The sequence below is a fragment of the Staurois parvus genome, unplaced genomic scaffold, assembly GCF_062004578.1.
Source record: "Staurois parvus isolate SC_StPar_1 unplaced genomic scaffold, SC_StPar_1.0 ptg000018l, whole genome shotgun sequence".
Classification (NCBI taxonomy): Eukaryota; Metazoa; Chordata; class Amphibia; order Anura; family Ranidae; genus Staurois; species Staurois parvus.
Genome location: NW_028317814.1, coordinates 4,656,152 through 4,679,889, shown reverse-complemented (window position 1 = coordinate 4,679,889; position 23,738 = coordinate 4,656,152).

Here is a 23,738-nt window from a genome sequence, read left to right as displayed (position 1 = left end):
AACCCTTATTTTAACAATCCAATTGTCCACCATTTATGTTGTTACCCAAAACAGAGCACATTCTACTTTATGTCTACAGGTAGCCTGTGACTGGCTATAGATGAATAGACATCTTAACACGGGCTATGAGACGTGAGATACTGTATGTGCTTATCCTCTGTTGCTTCAGAGGACCCCCTAGAGGACCCCCTAGACTGCCTTTATCTCCATCAAAGAGATATAATCAGTGCATGGACAGTTTTCACTTCCTTCTCTTTTCTCAAAATCATCAGCACCAGGGTGCATATTTGGACAAGCTCTGTGCACAATAACACACACTTTTGGTAGCTGAAAAAGAACACATGAAAGCCTAGATGGCCTCCTGAAAATGATCCAAACCATGCAATGATACTCATGTATGGTCAAACTACGAAATTCCTAATAGAATTATTGTATTATTTTGTTTGCTCTGTACATTGGAAATGTGAAAATGTGTTTTTTTCTCTCTTGTTCATTATTATGATTTTTGTTTAGTATTATGATTTTAGAGGCACTGGTACATGTTTCTCAACTGTAATATATCATCTACTGTATATGTCACACAACATCTGCATATCATATCATACAACTCCAAGGGTGTAATTATATTTGTAGTGGCCCAGACAGCTGCTATGGAGCCCTAGGACAGGGGAGGGTTTGTGTGGAAGGTAGCGGACACTAGTTAAAAATCATCAGTGGTGGATAATAAAGACATGCATGGCTGCACAGGAACACATTCTGTCCTTTTCCTAGCCTGAATTACCTGCATACAATTAAATGTGCTCAATAGTCACATGGTTACCCGTGTTCAAGTATCACCGAGCATGGCCCCACAGTTCAGTAACCAAGCCAATCTGCAATACGAACTCTCCCACCCAGAAGGGGAAGCCAGTAACAGAAATCTGAACTAATGTGATCTGGGTCTCCTACTTCCAGCTTTTTTTCTCATTCATTTGAATGGTGATGCACATTTGTAATGCACATCACTGTGTATTTTTTAAAAACATATATTAATGGAGCCCTTCTTGTCAGTATCACTTTTCTGGGAAGTCTCTCTAAGTTCCTGTAAGGCAGTCCAGGGTAGATCTTCCAATGGCAAGCTCCCACTGTTTACTGGCGCATTTGGCATTTGAGTACTCATCACCTGATATTCAGCTCTTTCCCATTGAAAGTGTTGGACATTTATTTTTTATGAACTCCAATAATTTTTAGTTACACTACAAACCAATTACAGAGTAGAAGAGGTGGAATAAAAATTATCCGATAAAAAAAAAAAATTAGGTGTTTAGTAGGTGCCTGTGAGTTTACCTTTCTCTCTTTTGGTCTTCACCGCAGGAGAACTCTCTGGGGATACTGCCTGGTACAAAGTGCATTGGTCGGGTTCAACAATACATCTTTCTCAATTAGGCCCTGACTGGGACAAAAAAAAGCCCAGGCATTTTAGACTGATTAGCCAATTTTACCAGGGAGAAAGGAGTTCGCGAGAGCAGATGATTATGGAATATTCATGGAGTCAATCCTCCGCACTATAATTTAAAGAGGCACTGTGATATAAAGAGGACTGCACTGTAAAAGGGTACTGTATTGATAAAGTCCCCTTTATATCACAGTGCTCCTTTACATTACAGTGCACCTAGAAATCACAGCCCCCCATCACAGTGCCCCTTGCAGTCATGCCCCCCTCCTTTTCTCTTTATTCACAGTGCCCCCTATATATTCAGCAAAGAGATGGCCAAATCCAGCAAAGAGACATCCAAATCCAACAAAGAGACATCCCCATATAGCAAAGAGACAGTCCAATCCAGCAAAGAGTCATCCCCATATAGCAAAGAGACAGCCTAATCCAGCAAAGAGAAATCCCCATATAGCAAAGAGACAGCCCATTACAGCAAAGAGACATTCCCCATCCAGCAAAGAGACATCCCCATAAAGCAAAAAGACAGCCCAATCCAGCAAAGAGACATCCCCATCCAGCAAAGAGACATCCTCATATAGCAAATAGCCAAATCCAGCAAAGATATATCCCCATATAGCAATGAGACAGCCAATCCAACAAAGAGACAGCCCAATCCAGCAAACAGACATCCCCATCCAGCAAAGAGACATCCCAATCTAGCAAAGAGACACCAGAATCCAGCAAAGAGATATCCCAATCCAGCAAAGAGACAGCCCAGTCCTGCAAAGAGACATCACAATCCAGCAAAGAGGCATCACAATCCAGCAAAGAGACATCCCATCCAGCAAAGCGATATCACAGTCCAGCAAAGAGACATCCAGTCCAGCAAAGAGACATCCCTTCCAGCAAAGAGACAGCCCAATCCATCAAAGAGAGATATTCATCCAGCAAAGAGGCATCCCCATAAAGCAAAAAACAGCCTAATCCAGCAAAGAGACATCTCATTCAGCAAAGGATCGAGGAAGTGAGGGTGGCTATGTTCCTACAAACAGTGAAAACAAGAAGAAAAACATAAATCATCACTAACAGCAGCAAAAAAAGAACTTTGGTGATTTGGAGGAGGCTGAGAGCAGTCAAAGGTACTTTTTGAGTTAAGAATACTTGAATATAATTTTTTGCTATTAAACCAGAGTTTAGTGTCACTTTAAGGGAGCACTTTATGTTCAAACCGGACAATGGACAAACTGAACAGAAATTCATAATCTGCATCCCTGTGTTGTATCTCCAATGTCCACAGTGGCAAATTAGCCAAGATCAAGGGTGGTTGGTGCTTTACTCTACTCCAGTGAAGTGATAATGCCATTTTAACTGCTTCTCGTCCGCCCTACAGCAGAAGTACTGCTACAGGGTGGCACGGTGCGCAAAATCACATATATATATATGTATATATATATATATATATATACATATATATATACATGGTTTGCATTTCTGGGGAGGGGACACGCACGAGGCAGGCTCACGCTCTACCAGTGCACACAGTTAACCCTTGGATTGCTCCACATGTTAACCCCTTTCTGCCCACTGCCAATAGTACAGTGTCAGTGCTTTTTATTAACACTGATCACTGTATTGGTGTCACTGAGGATGTCAGTGACACCAAGTCAGTTCCCCCCAGTGGCAAAATGTCTGCCGCAGTCCCGCTATAAGTAGCTGATCGACGTCATTACTAGTAAAAAAAAAAAAAAAAAATTCCAGTATATATACCGCCATTTATAAACGCTATAAATTTCACGTAAACCAATGAATTTACATGTATTGGGATTTTTTTAGCACAGACATGTAGCAGAATACATTTTGCCATAAATTTATGATGACATTTTTTTTTTATTTTTTTTTTACTGGACATGTTTTATAGCAAAAAGTCATATTGTTTTTTTCTCAAAATAGTCTTTTTTTAATAGCAAAAAAATAAAAAATGCACAGGCGATCAAATACCACTGAAAGGAAGCTCTATTTGTGGGGAAAAAAAGACATAAATTTTATTTGGGTGCAGTGTTGCATGACCACGCAAGTTGTCAGTTAAAATAATGCAGCACGGCAACGTAAAAAATTGCCTAGTCAGGAAGGGGGCAAATCCTCAGGAGGGCAAGTGGGTACCCCCTTGGCGCCGGTGCCCCAGGCCCTTTAAGGGTTTCAGAAGCCGGGAAGCGGGGTGGGGTTTTAGGATCATGTGACCACCGTGATTTGCTGTTACGGCGGTCACATGATCGGGAAAGGTCCCGATCACAAGAGGAGATCAGGACCTTTCCGTGAGTATCGGACATGTGTGCTGGGAGTGCGCAGGGCGTGCGCTCTCAGCACATATGTTTTTATTAATTGCACGCAACTGTGCGGCCAGCGCCAAGAGGTTAAAGTGACGTGTATGATGCAGCCTATCACTAACAATAACACAGCAGTTTATTCCTTGTCTGAGAACCCCCTGTAACCCTAGGTACACAACTAAGCATTTTCTGCAGCAATTTTCAGAAATGTACTACAGTCCATTTAACATGATTTCCTATGGGACATGTTCACATCTGCGTGTTTTCACCCGCTGCATTTTTTGGAGAGGGTCAGGACTTTTTTAATGCAAAAAGTTGCATTTTTTGTTCTGTAGACTTCAATGAAGATGCTGCAGAAAAGCATGTATTGCGTTTTTGATGTGTTGTTTATGCCATGTTTTTGAGTTTTGTGTTTTAAAACTGCCTAGGAACAAGAAAACAACAAAACCAAAATGCATTAAAAAAGTGTCAAAAACGCAGGTGCAAAAATGCAAAACGCAATGCAGAAACTGCTCAAATGCAACCTGCATAGGTGTGAACCTAGCCTAACTGTAGTTTAGGTTGAACAAGCTTAACAAGAAACATAGAGCCATTTTACTGTAAATGTCATTTGAAACCTGTCTTAGATAAATGTGACTGGGCAGACGGGAACAGTTCATTCAGTTGACTGTCCAGGATGTGTTGAAAGAATGTGGTTTTCATGAGACTGCATTTTGAAAGACTTTAAAATTAATTTACCAGCAAAAGTGTGCTTTTATCAAAGATGCAATTGCATGGTGGTCAGCTTGTCTGAGTCCTGAAAGATGGGGAAAAATGAGCAGACGCTCAGTGACTAACAGGTTAACTGTAATTGAAAAAATATTCCATTGACTGTACGGTGATTAGCTGGGAGAGATATTTAGGTAGTTTTAGGGCTCACGTACACGGGGCGTTTGGAAAACTCTTCTGAATGACGGAAACTGACTGCTGGAAAATGTAGGTTAAAAAACGTTAGTTTAGCCGCGTTTGCATACCGCGTTTATGTACGTTTATGAACGTTTGCGTTTAGAAGCGTTTTTAAAAGGTAACCTCAGGAGACCTTCCCAAATGCCCAGAATGCCCTGAGAAATAGTAAATAATTAACTATTTCAGACATTTTGAGAGAAATAGAGAGAGCAGAAGCAGAGAGAGCAGTATGTGTTGAGATGACCTGTCTTTTCTGGTTGTATTCACTATGGATCCCATCATGAGCATAATGCACCACGTTCTACCATTTCTTCCTTCACGCAAAACCTGGAACTGACTGCATTGGTGTACTAGCTCCATTTGAATACATGGAAAACGCTTTGCATGCATTTCTGATGATGAAAAACGGCTCTGGACAGCATCTGGACATGGAACAGTTAAAAACCACTTCTAAATGCAAACGCTTATAAACGCAGTTAACTGCGTTTATAAGTGTTTACACATGTTTACAAACGTTTGAAATGCCAGTAAAATCTACTCCTGAACGCAAGTTGGTGCGTTCAAAAAAACGACTGTAAACTCAACTGCCTGTAAACGACTATGAGTACATGGACACATAGGAAAACATTAGGGAGAGTTCAGGGGCTGCTGAAAAAAATGCTGAACAGCTCCTGAACGTCAGTTTAGCAGCTGCAGAGTACATGAGCCCTTAGTTTCAGACAGGTCAAAAAAAAAAACATAGTCCTAAAAGTTCAGAATCCAATTGACTGGGCTGTCTCTTAAAGCAACCCTGTTGCAGAAGCAGCCTCAGGTAAAAGAGGAATGTTCACCTTCCCAGTGGACAGTACATTAGGTCTCCACTCTTTTGCAGAGGTCTGTGCACAACTGCTATTGGACAGTGCTATAAGACATCTCAGATAGCATGTCCACCAATGGGTGCTATGTATTGATGTATTTAGGTCTTGTGCTGCCCTAGGCAACACAAAAATCGTCCGCCCCCACGGACACCGACCAACACCAACCCCCACACGTTGTCCCTCTTGTAGAGAAAGCCTGGCATTGACCAACAACACCCTGCCCCCTACCTGGGAGAGCCTTCCACTACTCTTCCTGGCGAGAGGGAGAAAGACACTCATCTTCATCTCCAGACATCCCCGGGAATGAAAGTCACGCTCTACATACACCATTAAGCAGCCCGCAGCCTCTCTCAAATCCCACGTGGTTCCCATGGAGCATGTATCCCTTCTTTTATCCCTTCTTCTGGGGGGAGGTGCTGCTCCCCTGAAAAATGCTGCCCTAGGCAAGTGCCTTGTTTGCCTTGTGGTAAATTTGCCCCTGGTGCTATGGTTCTTTCCACTGATCCACATTTTTTGGAGTTCATTGAGGGACGCAGGAATTGAGAGACTGTTGGGTTATATTGCCACCCATAGAAGGATTTGGAGGGAATGTCCTTTGAATAAAGTCCCTCTGCTCTCTTTCCTCCTCATTTGTCCTTCATTTTGGTCCTGTATAAAACATGTACTAGTTATCTATCAAAAAATGCTAAACCCTATTCCTTCTGTATTGAACTGTAATTGTACTGTCCCCCTTTATATTGTAAAGCACTGCATAAACTGTTGCCCCTATATAAATCCTGTATAATAATAAAATTTATAAACCTTTCATCTCATTTCTAACAGGTTATATTTGTAAATTTCAAAAGCCAGTATATAGGAATAGTAGAGGTGGAAAAAGCACTTTGTGTGTTTAACTGATCATTTTTTTGTGTATTAATTCTTCATGTAACAGGAGTGTGACAGGATCTGTCCTTTACCCACCTACTTTTTGCTACTAGGTGGCCCACTTTCCTATCATAAAAAGTTGGAAGGCATGGGTAAAGGGGCCATTTATCAGTCACATACGGGAAGATTAAGGAGTTAATGCTAAGATAAGGGAGGTGAAGAGACTAATGTACAGTTTACATAGATGCTGCATGGGGCTGAGATATATAGAGGAGGAGTTAAAAGGGTTAAAGTATATTTACATAAAAAACAGGCATATATTCAGACCGGTCACTTTATTACAAGTCGTCTGATATATTACACCCCCTAGCTGACACAAACAGGAGAGCAGAAAATTATATCTCCTTAACCATCCCAGCAGGTATGGTATATTTCATATCTAGACGTTCAGCAGATGCGTCTGCATGTTAATCTACTAGTGGCAAGGCTGCTAAATGCACCGAGAGTAAGTTATCAACCAGGACATCAACTGGGAGGGTTTTCGGTTCTAACTTGGGTCTCCGCCCCAAAACCCCTCCCCAAATGAGGCGATTGGTTCTCTGCTGTAAGGAGACACCCTGCTGAGTTCCTAGAAAAAGGCTGTTATGCTTGAAGCAAGCTAAGCTGAGTTGAGCTAAGTTAAAGATTCTCCCTTTTAACATCGGAACTAACTTTGTGAGATAAGGCACCCTTTTGGCTCAGGAAACTTGATCTGCTTAAACCAGGACATTTGGCAAGTACTTTACCTCCCTAAATTTCTTTCTGTTATCTCTTTGCTGTGTTATTGCTCTCTGTATATTTATATATATATATTGGCTACATCTTTTTCTGTAAATATTTTTATTGCACCCTTTTTACCTTTTAGTAATAAATCTTACTTTCTGAAAGTGTTGAACTGTTTCTAAAGCTCTTTAATGCAAACTAAGAACCCCTGTCCCTAAAGAGCACTACTGTGTGTTTTAAACGTCTGCATACATCTGTCTGCGGTGACATTGCGTATACAAACGATTATTCAAACATCATAATGTTGTTGCTGATATTGCCGAGTTTCCTCTTTCTCTGTACAAAAAGGAGGTGGTGGCAGTGTGAAGGGTTAATTGCGTAATTAACCTGACCCAGTAACAATCGCTCCCAGTACACAGATTGTGGTCCATTAGCTGGAAAATCTTTGTGCAGGGTGCAGCTGGGCATGGCATTGTTACGCACGTGACAGCACGGTTTTAGATTGGCTAGTCCTTCGGTCACGAGTTTGGTGAGAAGGGCTGGGATCTGACGCCGCGATTGTCACACCCATCACAGATGGCGAGGGGCAGGGGAGGGTCAAACTAGGATGCTGTGCAGGCAACTGATGATGTAATTGGTTGTCAGGAAGCCAGTGGCTAGAAGGTCCTAAAGGTGCACAATGAAAACCTGTGACTTTGTATAACTAAAAGGCAGGCTTGTTCCACCTGCTGGCTTGTATACAAGTTTTGAGCAATTTTTAGACATTTTGCTAAGGCACCCCTGAAGAAACCTCAAGGCACCGCAGGGTGCCTGGGCACCTGGTTGAGAAAGGCTGCACTAGAAAATACCAATAAAAATTTGATTTCCTGTCATACTAAAGGAAGTCTTTGGTCACAGCATACACTTTTATAACGTCAGTATTGTAATAACAATACAAACAATAGTTATCTTTGACAATCCAATGTAAGCCTGCTAGAAAAATGTCCTTCATGTTGCGAGTGCTGCCTGTCTGCTGGTCATTTCTTTCCACAATTTCCTGGGTTCTCTGCATGCATTATAGCTGTTCCTCTGCTATTTCTAAGGACTTCTGTAAGGTAAACCGTATATGCAGGATCAGAAAACCAATGCAGACTTATGCTCGTGCTCATGCGCATTACACATTTGCTCGTATTTCTATGCAAAAAGGCAATATCAGATGTAACGTGCCGGTCCACCATATGTGCATGTAGCAATTAGCGTGCACACTTGGCACCCAGTGGCCTATTTAAACTGATCTGTCACTGAGAGAAGTTGCTGAATGGTCTTCAGCTTGTTGCGTTCCTGAGACCTGATCCACTATATTTGCCTACCTGTTTATGACCCCCAGCTTCTCTCTGGACTTTGCCTCTGCCTGCTGTCTCAAAACCTGCTCATCTGGTTCCCCTTGACCCTGACCTGATTACTGGACTCTCCTATGCCTACGGATTCTGTACTTCTATGCCCTGCTGTTACCGACCTTGACTCGCTTCCTGGACTTACTCTGCCTGCTTAGTCGATCCCTCGTTGCACATTTGTTGCAGACTGCTGCCTGCTTCCCGCCTTCCACTACCACCTTCTGCTCTGGCACCAAGTTTGTAGGCAGGTGCAGTCCCAGTTCTCCAATGTAGGTTACACTTTGCCAGAGCGATATTACAGCTGGAGAGGAAGTCAAAAGAAGCTTTCTTTATGGTTTTCTTGGTCTCCTAAGGTAGCGTTCTGGTTGACTACGCTGCTTACAGGGGACCCTGGCAGATCTTGGGTCAGCAGAGCCTTTTTAAGTGCCTTCTTCTAGGATTTGGCCCATATGTGGATGTGGATAGCATAGGTACAGTGCACCCATCTGTCAGGGAGAGGGAACAGTGGTAGGGAAAGTTTCTGGCCAAGGAAGGACAGGCTAGTGACATGCCATCTTTCTTCGGAATCCTCCCCTTTGGGCTCAGACTGGCCAAGTCAGAATCCATCCACAGATACTGTTGGTGCCTCAGAACAATCTACAAGTTTGCACAGAACTGTGACTGTCCTCAACTGGGCACTCTCCCAATGGGCTGTTTATATCTTTGGGCTGTTCCTTCAATACAATTTTGTTCATTGCCACTACACCACGCTGCACCCCCTCACAAGCTGCTTCTGAATCCTGTCCCAAGGACTGAGACTTCCAGCTCTACCCACCTAAAGAGCAGACAACAGCAACCAGCTACTCCGGCACTCATGCCACTCCCTGCCCTCAGACTCTCTGTCTACATCTTCAGGAGTGCTGGGCAGGAGGTACAAAAGATGTTCAGACTAATAAGAGTAGGCTAGAAATAATTGAAATAAAATGTAGAAATGGATGTAAGATTTTACATTTTGACCATGGATATTCTTTTAAAAATATACTTATGCCTTAATATAGCCTGGAGATGATTTGATTGGGGATGTTTTAGATAAAAAAAAAAAGTACAGGCTAAAAGACAAGTAGGAAACCACAGAACAGGAAAACAAATCACAATACATATGTCTGGTTTAGGCCGGGACATTTGATCAGCAGCAGTGTTACAATAGTTGAATAAAAGATGATTGCAGTAGATAATAATTATTTATGCAGACACCTTTTCTTATCTGTTCAGATAAACCCAGAATAGCAAGTTACAGAGGACTTTCAGTCCTTTTATTTTTTTTTAATTTTATTTGATTATTATACAAATAAATATTAATACACAAAAACATTAAATATACAAATATTTCATACATGATCAATTAACCCCTATCTCTCCCCCCCCCCCACCTCCCCTTATCCCTTAACCCTCCCTCCCCCCATCCCCTCCATTCACAATCTAATATTTCTATCATGTCTAGCTATATCCAAGTCATCTCTTTCTCGTATGTGCTATTGTGGCTATTTTTTAGTTTTTAAACTTCCCCTTTGCTCTAATCAATTCTGTGTATATTTCCGTTTTTTAAAATTTCATCCAGCTACACCATGTTTTCCTAACTTTTTCCATCTTATCCTCTTCCATATGACACAGTTCCTCCATTTTAATGATACTCTCCACTTTATCTATCCAGTCTCCAATCCTTGGTGCCTCGATCTCCTGCCAAAACGTAGGGATTAAACCCTTTGCCTCACTAATCAACCCCTTCACGCCGATGCCTCCTGGCCCTTTAAGAGTTTCAGAAGCTGGGAGGCGGGGCGGGGTTTAGAGACATGTGACCGCCGTGACGCGCCGTCACGGCGGTCACATGATCGGGAAAGGTCCCGATCGAAAGAGGAGATCGGGACCTTTCCGTGAGTACCGAACATGTGTGCTGGGAGCGTGCAGGGCGCACGCTCTTGGCACATATGTCCTTTTTTAATAGAACGCAAATGTGCAGCCACTCGGCGTCTAGGCCCAGATGCCGGGAGGTCGCACATTTGCGTTCAGCCGGCATGAAGAGGTTAAATGATACACTTCCCTATTTTTATGTGAATCCAATGCAGGCTCAAAATAATAAAATAAACACTTCCACGGATCTCTCTGAAAATGTATCTCATATATTTTCTGAATAAGTTGGATTATTTCCCTCCAATAATTCTGTATTTTCGGGCTAGGACCAGGGGCGGACTGACAACTCATGGGGCCCCCGGGCAATATGGGATCATGGGGCCTCTGTGTCCTTGCCCAAACTCAAAAAAGCTTATGAAAAAGGTACCAGGGGCATCTCAAGGGGCCCCCTACTGACCCAGGGCCCTCAGGCAGTGCCTGAGTTTCCAAATGGTCAGTCCGCCCCTGGCTAGGACTTTCAGTCTTTAACGTTCTGTAAATATACACATGAAAAATTTAAATGTAGAAAACCTTATCAATGCATTCTAACCTTTTAAAAGTTTTGTTGATGTGCATAGCTTGTAATTGGATATGAACACAGGAGCAGCCATAAGGCTCCATTCACGCTTTGTGGTTTTGAATCATGGGCAGAATCGCCGCAACTCCAAAACATGTGGCAATCATGGCACAATGCGCGGCACGCACTTGGGTGGCGTTTTCCAATGATGGCACGCCAAATGCAATGGCAAACCGTACCTTAAAAAATCATGTAAAGCTTGCTGCCTGAAAAGAGCTTGAGATTTTTTTGTTCGACAAACGCGCATAGGGCAGCCATTTAAATGAATGGGCTGTCCTACGTGCAGCCCACAAAAAAAGTGCAAATCGCTCAACCAAGATTGCGAGATGGAATGCGAATGTGTGAATGCAGCCCAATAGTTGTAACTTGCTGGTACTTTTATCTCAATGCAAATCTCCCACACAGTGACTGTGAGAAAACTAGCACTATTTAGTCTTTAACGGCATAAACACCCATAATGCTCCTGGTAGCCAGAGACCATGTGATCTTAGTAAAACATGTATCAAAACACAAAACTAAAAAAATTTATTTATTGCAACTTACCATTCTTAGATGTGGTGGCTACATTATTTTCTTTCTTCAGTTTTTCAGGTTTTTTTCATTTATTTTCAGTGATCCTGCCAGTAACACACTTCTTGTCCTAGGGTGACAATGGCAACTCACTGTACAAAGAGTTTCCAGATATTTAATGGACACTTGTCATGCATGAGCCCAATGTTCTGAAGAAGCTGTGTTAACCACAAAACGTGTCAACGACAACTTTAACTGATACTATGTTTTTGGTTTTGAGATCAATATCTATATTATATATACAGTGGGGCAAAAAAGTATTTAGTCAGACACCAATTGTACAAGTTCTCCCACTTAAAAAGATGAGAGAGTCCTGTAATTGGCATCATAGGTAGACCTCAACTATGAGAGACAAAATGAGAAAAAAAATCCAGACAATCACATTGGCTGATTTGGAAAGAATTTATTTGCAAATTATGGTGGAAAATAAGTATTTGGTCACCTACAAACAAGCAAGATTTCTGGCTCTCACAGACCTGTACCTTCTTCTTTAAGAGGCTTCTCTGTCCTGCACTGTATCAACGGCACCTGTTTGAACTTGTTATATAAAAGACACCTGTCCACAACCCCAAACAGTCACACTCCAAACTCCACTATGGTGAAGACCAAAGAGCTGTCGTAGGACACCAGAAACAAAATTGTAGACCTGCACCAGGCTGGGAAGACTGAATCTGCAATAGGCAAGCAGCTTGGTGTGAACAAATCAACTGTGGGAGCAATAATTAGAAAATGGAAGACATACAAGACCGCTGATAATCTCCCACGATCTGGGGCTCCACGCAAGATCTCACCCCGTGGGGTCAAAATGATCACAAGAACGGTGAGCAAATATCCCAGGACCACACGGGGGGGACCTAGTGAATGACCTGCAGAGAGCTGGGACCAATGTAACAAAGGCTACCATCAGTAACACACTACGCCACCAGGGACTCAGATCCTGCAGTGCCAGATGTGTCCCCCTGCTTAAGCCAGTACATGTCTGCGCCCGTCTGAAGTTTGCTAGAGAGCATTTGGATGATCCAGAAGAGGACTGGGAGAATGTCATATGGTCAGATGAAACCAAAATAGAACTGTTTGGTAGAAACACAACTCGTCGTGTTTGGAGGAGAGAGAATGCTGAGTTGCATCCAAAGAACACCATACCTACTGTGAAGCATGGGGGTGGCAACATCATGCTTTGGGGCTGTTTCTCTGCAAAGGGACCAGGACGACTGATCCATGTACAGGACAGAATGAATGGGGCCATATATCGTGAGATGTTGAGTGCAAACCTCCTTCCATCAGCAAGGGCATTGAAGATGAAACGTGGCTGGGTCTTCCAACATGACAATGATCCCAAACATACCGCCCGGGCAAAGAAGGAGTGCCTTCGTAAGAAGCATTTCAAGGTCCTGGAGTGGCCTAGCCAGTCTCCAGATCTCAACCCCATAGAAAACCTTTGGAGGGAGTTGAAAGTCCGTGTTGCCCAGCAACAGCCCCAAAACATCACTGTTCTAAAGGAGATCTGGATGGAGGAATGGGCCAACATACCAGCAACAGTGTGTGCCAACCTTGTGAAGACTTACAGGAAACGTTTGACCTCAGTCATTGCCAACAAAGAATATATAACAAAGTATTGAGATGAACTTTTGATATTGACCAAATACTTATTTTCCACCATAATTTGCAAATAAATTCTTTCCAAATCAGCCAATGTGATTGTCTGGATTTTTTTTCTCATTTTGTCTCTCATAGTTGAGGTCTACCTATGATGCCAATTACAGGCCTCTCTCATCTTTTTAAGTGGGAGAACTTGCACAATTGGTGGCTGAATAAATACTTTTTTGCCCCACTGTATATATACACACACACACACACACAGTGCTCGGCATAAATGAGTACACCCCAACAGATTTGTCAGAAAACCTTTCCTTTCCTTTCAGAATCAACATTTTCTATGGGACACTGTACTACAAAATAATCCCACAAATGTGGGCCATTGATTGCAAACAAGATTTGTTAATTTGCACACACAAAAAAATATTTTTCCTAACAAATTCATTCAAGATCATGTTGCAAAAACAAATATACCCCAATGAAAGTCTTAGGAGCAAAGCTAAATTTTAGACATCAAAATCCTAATTAACTAGAATTCAACTACACTATTCATTAAACAGGTGTCCAGCAGACAGTTGATTATAAAAAGGGGTTACTTAACAAAAGAAAAAACCCTCCCCATTTCATGTTGTCAGCAATGGCACCACATGGAAGAGAAATATCACAAGGCCTGAGACAGAAAATAATTTCTTTACACGAGAAAGGCTGCAAGATGATCAGTAAAGCTTTACTTATCAGTCAGAATACTGTAGCTAAAGTGATACAAAAATTTAACATGGAACTGCAGCCATCTCACAGAGACGTCCAGGCCAGCCACGGAAGTTAACACCTCGACAGGAGCGTTTTCTGATGAGAAGAATTGCCACCTATGGGGAATTCTGAAGAGACAAGTGAGCATCACTGTCCATCCAGCATCCAGGCTCTAAAAAGAGGTCGTTCTTGGAGAATGGAGAAACATTGATGTTGCAATATGTCGCCAACTTGTTCATTCCATGCCTAGAAGACTTGCTTTCCTTACAAATCATGGTCATACAAAATTGAGTCATTTTTGTTGTGGGGTGTCTTCATTTTTGCATCAACTAATTTGAGTAAAATTAAAGATTTTGTAACCTGAGTTATATTATTAACCTTACTTTCATGTAAGGAGCATGTTACACTTTACACCCATATGTCACTTTTTGAGTTCAGGCACTGATGTTGGACGAGAAGGTCTGGCTTGCAGTTTTTGCTCTAATTCATCCCAAAGGTGTTCTACCAGGTTGAGGTCAGGACTTTTTGCAGGCCAATCAAGTTCCTCCACCCCAAACTCGCTCATCCATGTCTTTATGGACCTTGTTTTGTGCACTGGTGTGCAGTCATGTTGGAACAGGAAATGACCATCCCCAATTTGTTCCCACAAAGTTGGGAGCATGAAATTGTCCAAAATGTCTTGGTATGCTGATGCCTTAAGAGTTCACTTCACTGGAACTACCCCTGAAAAACAATCCCATGCCATAATCCCCCCTCCACCAAAACTTTGCTCTTGACACACTGCAGTCAGGCAAGTACCGTCCTAGCAACCACCAAACCCTGACACATCTATCAGATTGCCAGACAGATAAGCGCGATTCAGAGAACTCCAGAGCATATGTCTCCACTGCTCTAGAGTCCAGTGGCGGCGTGCTTTACCCCACTGCATCTGACGCTTTGAATTGCACTTGGTGATGTAAGGCTCGGATGCAGCTGATCCGATATGAAAACCCATTCCATGAAGCTGTTCACTGTTTTTGTGCTAATCTGAAGGCCACACGAAGTTTGGAGGTCTTTAGCTTTTGACTCTGCAGTTGGCGACTTCTGTGCACTGTGCGCTTCATCATGCGCTGACCCCGCTCTGTTATTTTATGTGGCCTACCACTTCATGGCTGATATTGCTATTGTTCCCAGTTGCTTCCACTTTGTTATAATACCACTAACAGTTGACTGTGGAATATTTAGCAGCAAGGAAATGTCACGGATGGACTTATTGCACAGGTGGCAGCCTATCACGGTACCACGCTTGAATTCACTGAGCTCCTGAGAGCAACCCATTCTTTCACAAATGTTTGTAGAAGCCGTCTGCATGCCTAGGTGCTTGATTTTATACACCTGGGGCCATGGAGGTGATTGGAACACCTCAATTCAATGATTTTGAGCGGTGTCTCAATACTTTTGCCAATATAGTGCATGTTAATCTTGGCTGTCTGTGAGCTGTTTCAATATGTGATTTGGTAATTCCATGTTGATTAATGTACAGTGGTCATTTAATGATAGTCTACTATAGTGTATAAAAGTGAGCACCTTTATATGAAAGATTACCTCCTTTTTTTTACATTTCTGTATGATAGTAAGAAAAACAGACCAACAAACACATCAGATGATAATATCTATAGGTTGTTTTTCCAAGATACTGCATGCATTGCCATTTGTGCAAATTTCCTGGCTCTGTTACAAGCAGCATGCAAAAAACTCACAATAAGCTTGCTGTAAACCATACAGGCTTAAACCAGTAGTAACCTCAGGTAATGGAAATCCAACAAAAATGTCCCCTTGCAGTGTTATGTCATAATTTACTAGCATGAGATGCATACTAGCTCATTAAAGCAGACTTATGGAGCAGAGCCCTCCAGCACTGCTCTGTCTCCATTCCCGCCATTCCATCTTCACCCCATCTTCCGTCTGGTTTTGCTCTGACCACTTGAATGCATGGGCCACGATGACACTAAACCCGCGCATACATGCAAGAATCACAATCTACATTGACAGCACACTCAGCGGTAGATTTAATAAAACTGGTGCACTCTGAATCTGGTGCAGCTGTGCATGTTAGTCAGTCAGGTTCTAACTTCAGGTTGAAATATGCAAAACCTGAATTTGTGAACCCGACTGAAATCTATAGGGCGTGAACCTTGATACTAACTTTTGGCCATTTTTAAAACTAATATGCAAACTATTATCAAAAGAGGTCAAGGTGAGCTGGGTCCTGCCACTGGCTGACTCATTTCAGACTACTACTCAACCTCTATCTAACAAAAAAAAAAAATTATCTAGCTAACCTGGAGGGCATTACATTTTAATAAAAGCTAAAGATATGAAAAAGTGCAATGACTTTTAAAATGACATTTAATGGTAAAACTTTTATGGTATTTTAGTGATTGGGTTTCCATGAACTTTAATGAAAATTTTAGACAGATAAATTGTTAGTTTGTTTTTTTCATTTCATATCCTTTTCACTACTCAACTCATGGGATGTTTCTAAATGAATACAGATACTTGCTACAAGTTTTGAGTTCAGGTTAGGCTCAATTATGTGTAACACATTCCTAGATAGGTGTTAGAATTTGTATAGTTAGGATGAGTATAGCGGTGTTCCTCTGCTTAACAGAGAGACTGTTAGGAAAATCTAATGGGCTCCCAGGACCTGGGAGGGAACTAGGCAAATGAACAGCATGAATATGGATACAGTCCCAGCCAACTGCAGGGGAGGGTGTCCCCATTACATGCTGGGAGTGTTGTTTATGTTCTATGAGCACATGAATTCAGTGTCTTTCCCTGGAGAGGATTGCACCAAGCCAGGCTGGAGGCAGGCTTGCCTCGTCTGGCACTTGCTGCCATGCAGGCCTCAGGTGAGCGACCTGAGGGCTTGAAGTTAGGATAGTGACCCTGGTTCTACAGTACGTTGACTGAGGGGAGCTGTCTGTCAAAGATCTGTCTGGTATCACTGGAGAGAGAGTCACTTGGAAGACTGGAGGAAGGCTGTCATTCTGTCCTTGGACTTGTGAGTACAGATACTGAGAGATCTTGGGGACCTACCCCTTCGGTGCTTGATAGTCAGGGGTCTGAGAAAAGGGAACACTGACTGGTGTACTGAAGAGTTTGGCCAACTGTTGCTAATGCAAAGGACCTTGCTCAGTTCTATACCTTCTGGACTGACAGTCTGCCATAACAGGCCTGTATCTGAAGAGCTCAGCCCTGCAACTACTACTAATGCTAAAGGGACTTAGCTCACTCCTAAACTAAATTTCCCATTCCTATCCCCAGTTCTACAATAAGACTCCTAAAACAAATATCCCCTAGATCCCCATTGAAGACATCGAGCAGAAGTGTGTGTGTACCTGGCTGTGAAAAATACCTTGTGTCTGGCTGTGGGGCTAAGCAAGGGAAAACCTGGGAAAAATATACAAGCAGCTCCTCCAGGGGTAGCGCTACATATGTTCATTTGAAAGTGCAAGTATTTAATGTTAATTTAATATAATTTAATGTGCAGGGGTTTACAAGGTTGTTCTGAGACAGTAGCCTCTATAGGGAAGATACCGACACAGTTTAGCAGCTAAGAATTCCTAGAAATTATTTTGAGATTCTGGAGACTGTGAAATTTTGATCAGGCAATGCAAAAACTCTCCTAATAAAATAAAAAAACACACAGACTGCTCAGAACCAATAATAATTGTATTTGAACTGTATAGTAGTACGAGTTGTATGCCCAAGCTATGTGTGAGAAATATCCTTTTAAATTGGCAACTTTGTGTAAAAAAAAATAATTTAAATTTTCTTTACGCATTTTCCAAAAACTTTAGGCAAAAAATTAAGTCTTTAAAAGACTCACCATGTCTCTTAAAAATACCTTGGGGAGTTTACTTTCCAAAATGTGTTCAATTTCTGAGTGTTTCCACTGTCCTGGTTTTCCAAGGCCTCCAAAAATGTTGTCAGGAAATTAGACGTGTAATTTATGCCCCTAGAAAGCCATAAGGTGCTCCTTGGAAATTGGGTCCCTCTGTTTGGCTAGGCTGTGTAAAATTCTCATGCATGTGGTATTTCCATACTCAGGAGGTGTCAGGGATGCGGGTGTGACCAGAAGTGTGTGGACTGACACAGGGAAACGTAGGCTTCAGATATAGTAAATAATATAATTTATTAAGACTAACAATACAAACGCAGTGCAAAACTAAACATAACACAGTGCAAACAAACTGAACCAAACCTCCAACAGATAACAAACATACAATACAAGAGTAGTCAGGCAGGCCGGGTCGGTAGCAAACGGGCAAACGGAGTACCAGGAGCAGGCGGGAGAGTGGTCAGGACTAGCCGAGGTCAGTACTGGCAGAGTTCAGGCAGCGTCAGGACAGCAGAAACAGGATCAGGAAACCAGGGCCAAGCAAACAGTACAACAAGGCACAGACTGCAGGTCTGGCCATCCCTTAAATACACCACCTGCAATCAGCCCCAGGTGATAGCTAATTGCCGAAGTGAGCCTCTGGTTGTTGAGAGCACCCGCTGGCCAGCCCTGGTACTGCAGCCCACAAGGCAGGTGAGTCCCACCACTATTGGCAAGTCCATTCCTGACAGGAGGAGTAGTAGAATGTGTTTAAGGGTATATTTCTCAGTTTGCCAATGATGTGTGTTAGAAATATCTTATAAATTGACAAACTTTTTATTTCCACATTTTCCAAAACTTGTGGCAAAAATGACATTCCTAAAAGACTCACTATGCCTTTCATAAAATACTTTGAAGTGTTTACTTTCCATAATGGGGTAAATTAGATGCGGAAATTATGCTCCTTGGATTTTTTGCCCCGCTGAGCATCAAAGCTGTGCAAAACGCTCACACATGTGGTATCCCCATACCAGAATGTATTTTGGGGAAAATGTAATTATGCCTATGCTGTGTGAGAAATAAATTAATAAAATTACAACTTTGTGAAAAAAACTATTTTATTTAATTTCTTCATTTTCCAAACAAATTTTGACAAACAATAATAACTTTGAAAACCTCACCATGCCTCTTACTAAATACCTTGGGCTGTCTACCTTCAGGGGCATTTGTACTGTCTTGCATTTTAGGGCCAAATGAGAAAGGCAGTCAGTACATGAGGACTGATCCAGTTTTCTAATATATATATACTATAGTTTGTAGACTTGATAACGTTTACACAGACTAAATAATACACACTGATTTGGGTTATTTTTACCAAATACATGTACAGGAATACATTTTGGCCTATATTTATGAAGAAAGATTATTTATTTACAAAGTTTCTTAACAAGTAAAATGTGTGGGTTATTTTTTCGAAATTGTAGGTATTTTTTTATTTATATAGCAAAAAATAAAAACAAAAACAGTGCTGATTAAATACCACCAAAAGAAATCTCTTTCTAAAAAAAATTATATAAAATTAATTTGGGTACATTGTTGCATAGCAAGTAATTATCATTCAAAGTGTGACAGCACTAAAAAATGGCCTGGGCAGGAAGGGGGTTAACAGTTTAGACTATGAAGTGGCAGGGCTCCGGGTATGACCAGAGGTGTGTGGACTGACACAGGGAAACGCAGGCTTCAGGTATAGAGTAAACAAGACAATTTATTAAAGACTAAACAACACAAACGCAGTGCAAGGTAAACATAACACAGTGCAAACAACCCAACCTCCAACAGATAATCATATATACAAATCAAACGTAGTTGGGCAGGCCGGGTCGGTAGCAAACGGGTAAACGGTACCAGGAGCGAGCGGAAGAGTGGTCAGGAATGGCCGAGGTCAGGACAGGTGGAGTTCGTTCAGAGTCAGGATCAAAGCAGAGTCAGGATCAGGCAGGAAGCAGACAGGATGCAGGTACAGGGGCTCATGGGAAACATACACCAAGGCACTGACTGCAGGCCTGGCCACTCCTTAAATACACCTCCTGCAATCAGCCTCAGGTGATGACTTGATTGCAGGAGTGAGCTTCTGGCTGCTGAGAGCACCCGCTGGCCAGCCCTGGTACTGCAGCCCACACGGCAGGTGAGTCCCACCACCAGTGGTGAGTCCATTCCTGACAGGCTAAGGCAGTGTTTTTTTTGTTAATTCTTTTTATTAAAATGTGCAGTGTAATGCAAAATTACCACGTATACTGTAAAATGTACAAGTATTAGCAGATACCTGTAACAGTCAACCTACTGTTCTCCACTCCTACCTGTCACACGAAACTCTTCATATATTATGGAAGAACTGACATAACAAAGTCAAATGCTTGGGGCCAATAGAAGCAGTAATTAATCCCTAATACTAAGGTAATATGGTGCATTGCGATCTCAACAGCAGACCATGTTCCAGAGGAAAACACAAGTGAATCAAAATGTAATAGGAGGTGTGCAGTGAAGTGGGAACAACTTACATTAGAAGTAGATGTAATAATTATTTAACTAGAACATGAGACTTTCCAACCATGAAGACTGAAATTTGTCAAGTTGGGCTGAACATCCCCTGCAGTTATATGCAGCTTTATAGACTGGAATTGATTGACTATTTCAATATATCCAAAAAAGGGGGAGCTTGAAGTTTCCAAAGAAGCATAATTGTTTTCTTAGCATAGATTAGCAGCAGGCTAAGTAGTGTTCTGGTCACTTTTCTAACGGCTAGGTGTTCCACCAGGCCCAAATGACAGACCCCTGGATCCTGAGGGATCATAATCTTGGTCAAAGAAGAAATATATTTCAGAACTTGAGACCAGTAGGTAACTATCTCACTACAAGTCCATAAAAATATGAATGAATCTGCAACTGCAGAGGGGTATCTCCAACATACAATAGAAAAACTAGCTGAGAATGTTTCCAATCTTGTTGCTGTGAGATAACAATGATGAACAATTTTAAACTGTATAAGTCTGGCCATGGCTGAGATCAATTGTTAAAACAGATAATCCCAGATGCAGTCCTAGTCATCATTATCTAGATTGATTAAATACTGTGTCCCTTTATCTGCAGAGGTTTTAGGTAATGACTCAAAAGGGATTCCAGTCTCGTAGTAGACAAGCTAATTTTTTTTTAAATGACAGGTGTAATTTAATGAAACAAAACAGGTATCAGCTTGCATAAGAGTATTGAGTTTTAATGCAATAAACAAGAGAAGTTTATAATTTACAAACAAATCTTCCAAAACCTTAATGCCCCTTGATGCCAAAATGACTAGCCGTGATCTGAAAAAAATGGGGAAATTTAGGATTGTTCCACAAAGGAGTATGAGAGGACCATTAGTTAGAAGAAAGTTTATGGAGGACTTGAGTCCTGTTCCATGGTTTAATTGTAGTTCTCATCATATGGGTGAGGTTGTCAGGAGTGTGGCAACCTTTGTATAAAAGTAACTGTTGTACCTCATAAGGCTGAAGCTTCCATTACATCCGAAGCATTGTCTTTCTTAATCATAAGCTAGTTGTGAGCACCACTAAGAAATATTGAAATAAATTTTGGAGAGCCAATTCTTCAGATGGTAAGGGTTGTCTCCTAAAGTAGCTAATAAAGCAGTCTTTTTAGAATTCTGGAAATCCAAACATTGGCTTTCAAAAACATTTGCACACCATTGTCCCATTGGCATGATATCCATTTTAACTCTTGCTGTTTTGCAGACATTCCAGTCTCCCATCACTTCCTGCTCTGTTCAGCAGTTAACCAAGAGTCATTAGGGATGATTTATTAAGGGATGTACAGTTGCAAGAAAAAGTATGTGAACCCCTTGGGATTACGTGGAGTTTTGCATGAATTGGGCATAAAATGTGCTCTGAACGTCATCTAAGTCACAACAATAGAAGAACACAGTCTGCTGAACATAATACTAACAAACATTAGATGTTGCCATGGTTTAATTGCACATAACATGTAAACATTCACAGTGCAGGGAGGAAAAAGTATGTGAGGTCCTAGCTTAATGACTTCTCCCAGAGCTAATTGGAGCCAGGAGTGAGCCAACCTTGACTCCAATCAGTGTGATGATATTGGATGTGTTGCTGACAGCTGTCCTGCCCTTAAAAAACACACACCTGTTTTGGGTTTACTGGTTTCAAGAAGCACTGTCTGCTGTGAACCATGCCTCGCAGAAAAGAGCTCTCAGAAGACCTACTATCAAGAATTGTTGACTTGCATGAAGCTGGAAAGGGTTACAAAAGTATCTCCAAAAGCCTTGATGTTCATGTGTCCAGCACTACTGGCAAAATATACTGTGGACAGATGAAACCAAGATTGAGTTGTTTGGGAAGAACACACAACACTATGTGTGGAGAAAAAAAGGCACAGCACACCAACATCAAAACCTCATCCCCACTGTAAAACATGGCAGAGGGAGCATCATGGTTTGGGGCTGCTTTTCTTAGCTCTGGGAGAAGTCATTAAGCTAGGGCCTCACATACTTTTTCCTCCCTCCACTGTGAATGTTTACATGTTATGTGCAATTAAACCATGGCAACATCTAATGTTTGTGTAGTATTATGTTCAGCAGACTGTGTTCTTCTATTGTTGTGACTTAGATGACGTTCAGAGCACATTTTATGCCCAATTCATGCAAAACTCCACGTAATCCCAAGGGGTTCACATACTTTTTCTTGCAACTGTATCTATACACAAACTCATCAGTCATGTTTGGGTAACCAAATCATGTCCTCGTAGTATTTATGATGTGCCTGAGCTATAAATGTACAATGCACCATTTGCATTTATAAACAAGTATACACACCAGTGTCCCAAAGTACGCTGGCCTAGCCATGGCCGGCTAAAAATAAAAATGTAATTTTCTCTAATGTTTTTGTATCCACTGCTAACTTATTTTTATGTAGAAATAAATGAAGCACCCTCCTAGTTTAGCTAGGGGGGACTAGACCCTGATGGCTAGTGAGGAGCTGATTCGTAGCTCAGGTGAGATAGTCAGAGGGGTCAAATTTTGTTCAGGACTGAGGGACTCTGCAGGCCAGCCCTTCTGGAATTTCCCCCTGCTCAGGCTTACCATTGTCTTTGTATTCACCATATAAGGTCCCTTTCATATGAGCTGTCCGTTTTTCAGGCGGACCCTCCACTCTCCTCTATGTGCAGTCGGATGTAAACAGACTTGTATTCATTAACCCTGCCTACCTTCCAATCAGAACCGATCCGGCAAAAAAATTTAAGGAAATTCATTCCCCTGCCGAATCGGATCAGAGGGCAGTTGGGTGTACTGCCGTTTGTGGTCTGTTTACATCTGACTGTCCATAGAACAGAGCGGGCTGTGTCTGCTCTGCATAAGCGGAGCGGACAGGAACCTGTCATTCAGCTGCTCTGCTCAGCTCAGCAGGAGATCAGCGAACAGATCCCCTGCTGAGCAAAACAGATCTGGCCTGTCTGAAAGGGACCTTACTTACATTTTAGCATTAATATTAATAATATTACTCAATATTAATTTTCTGCAAGCTTTTTCTATTTATTAATAAACATATTTTTTCCTGCAAGCATATGAACATATAGGGAAAAAAAATTAAATAAAAACAGAATCACTGAGTTGGAAAATGGATCCTCCACTTGTGTCAGTGTTTTTTGAACCACCTTTTGCTTTAATTACAGCCCTTAATCTGTTGGGATATGTCTCCAATAACTTTACATATCTAGACTTTGCAATATTTGCCTTTCTTTGCAGCACTGATGAAGTTCAGTCTAATTTGATGGTGACTATTTGTTGACTGCAGTCTTCAAGTCATTCCAAAGATTCTCATTGGGATCTAAGTCTGGGCTCTGATTAG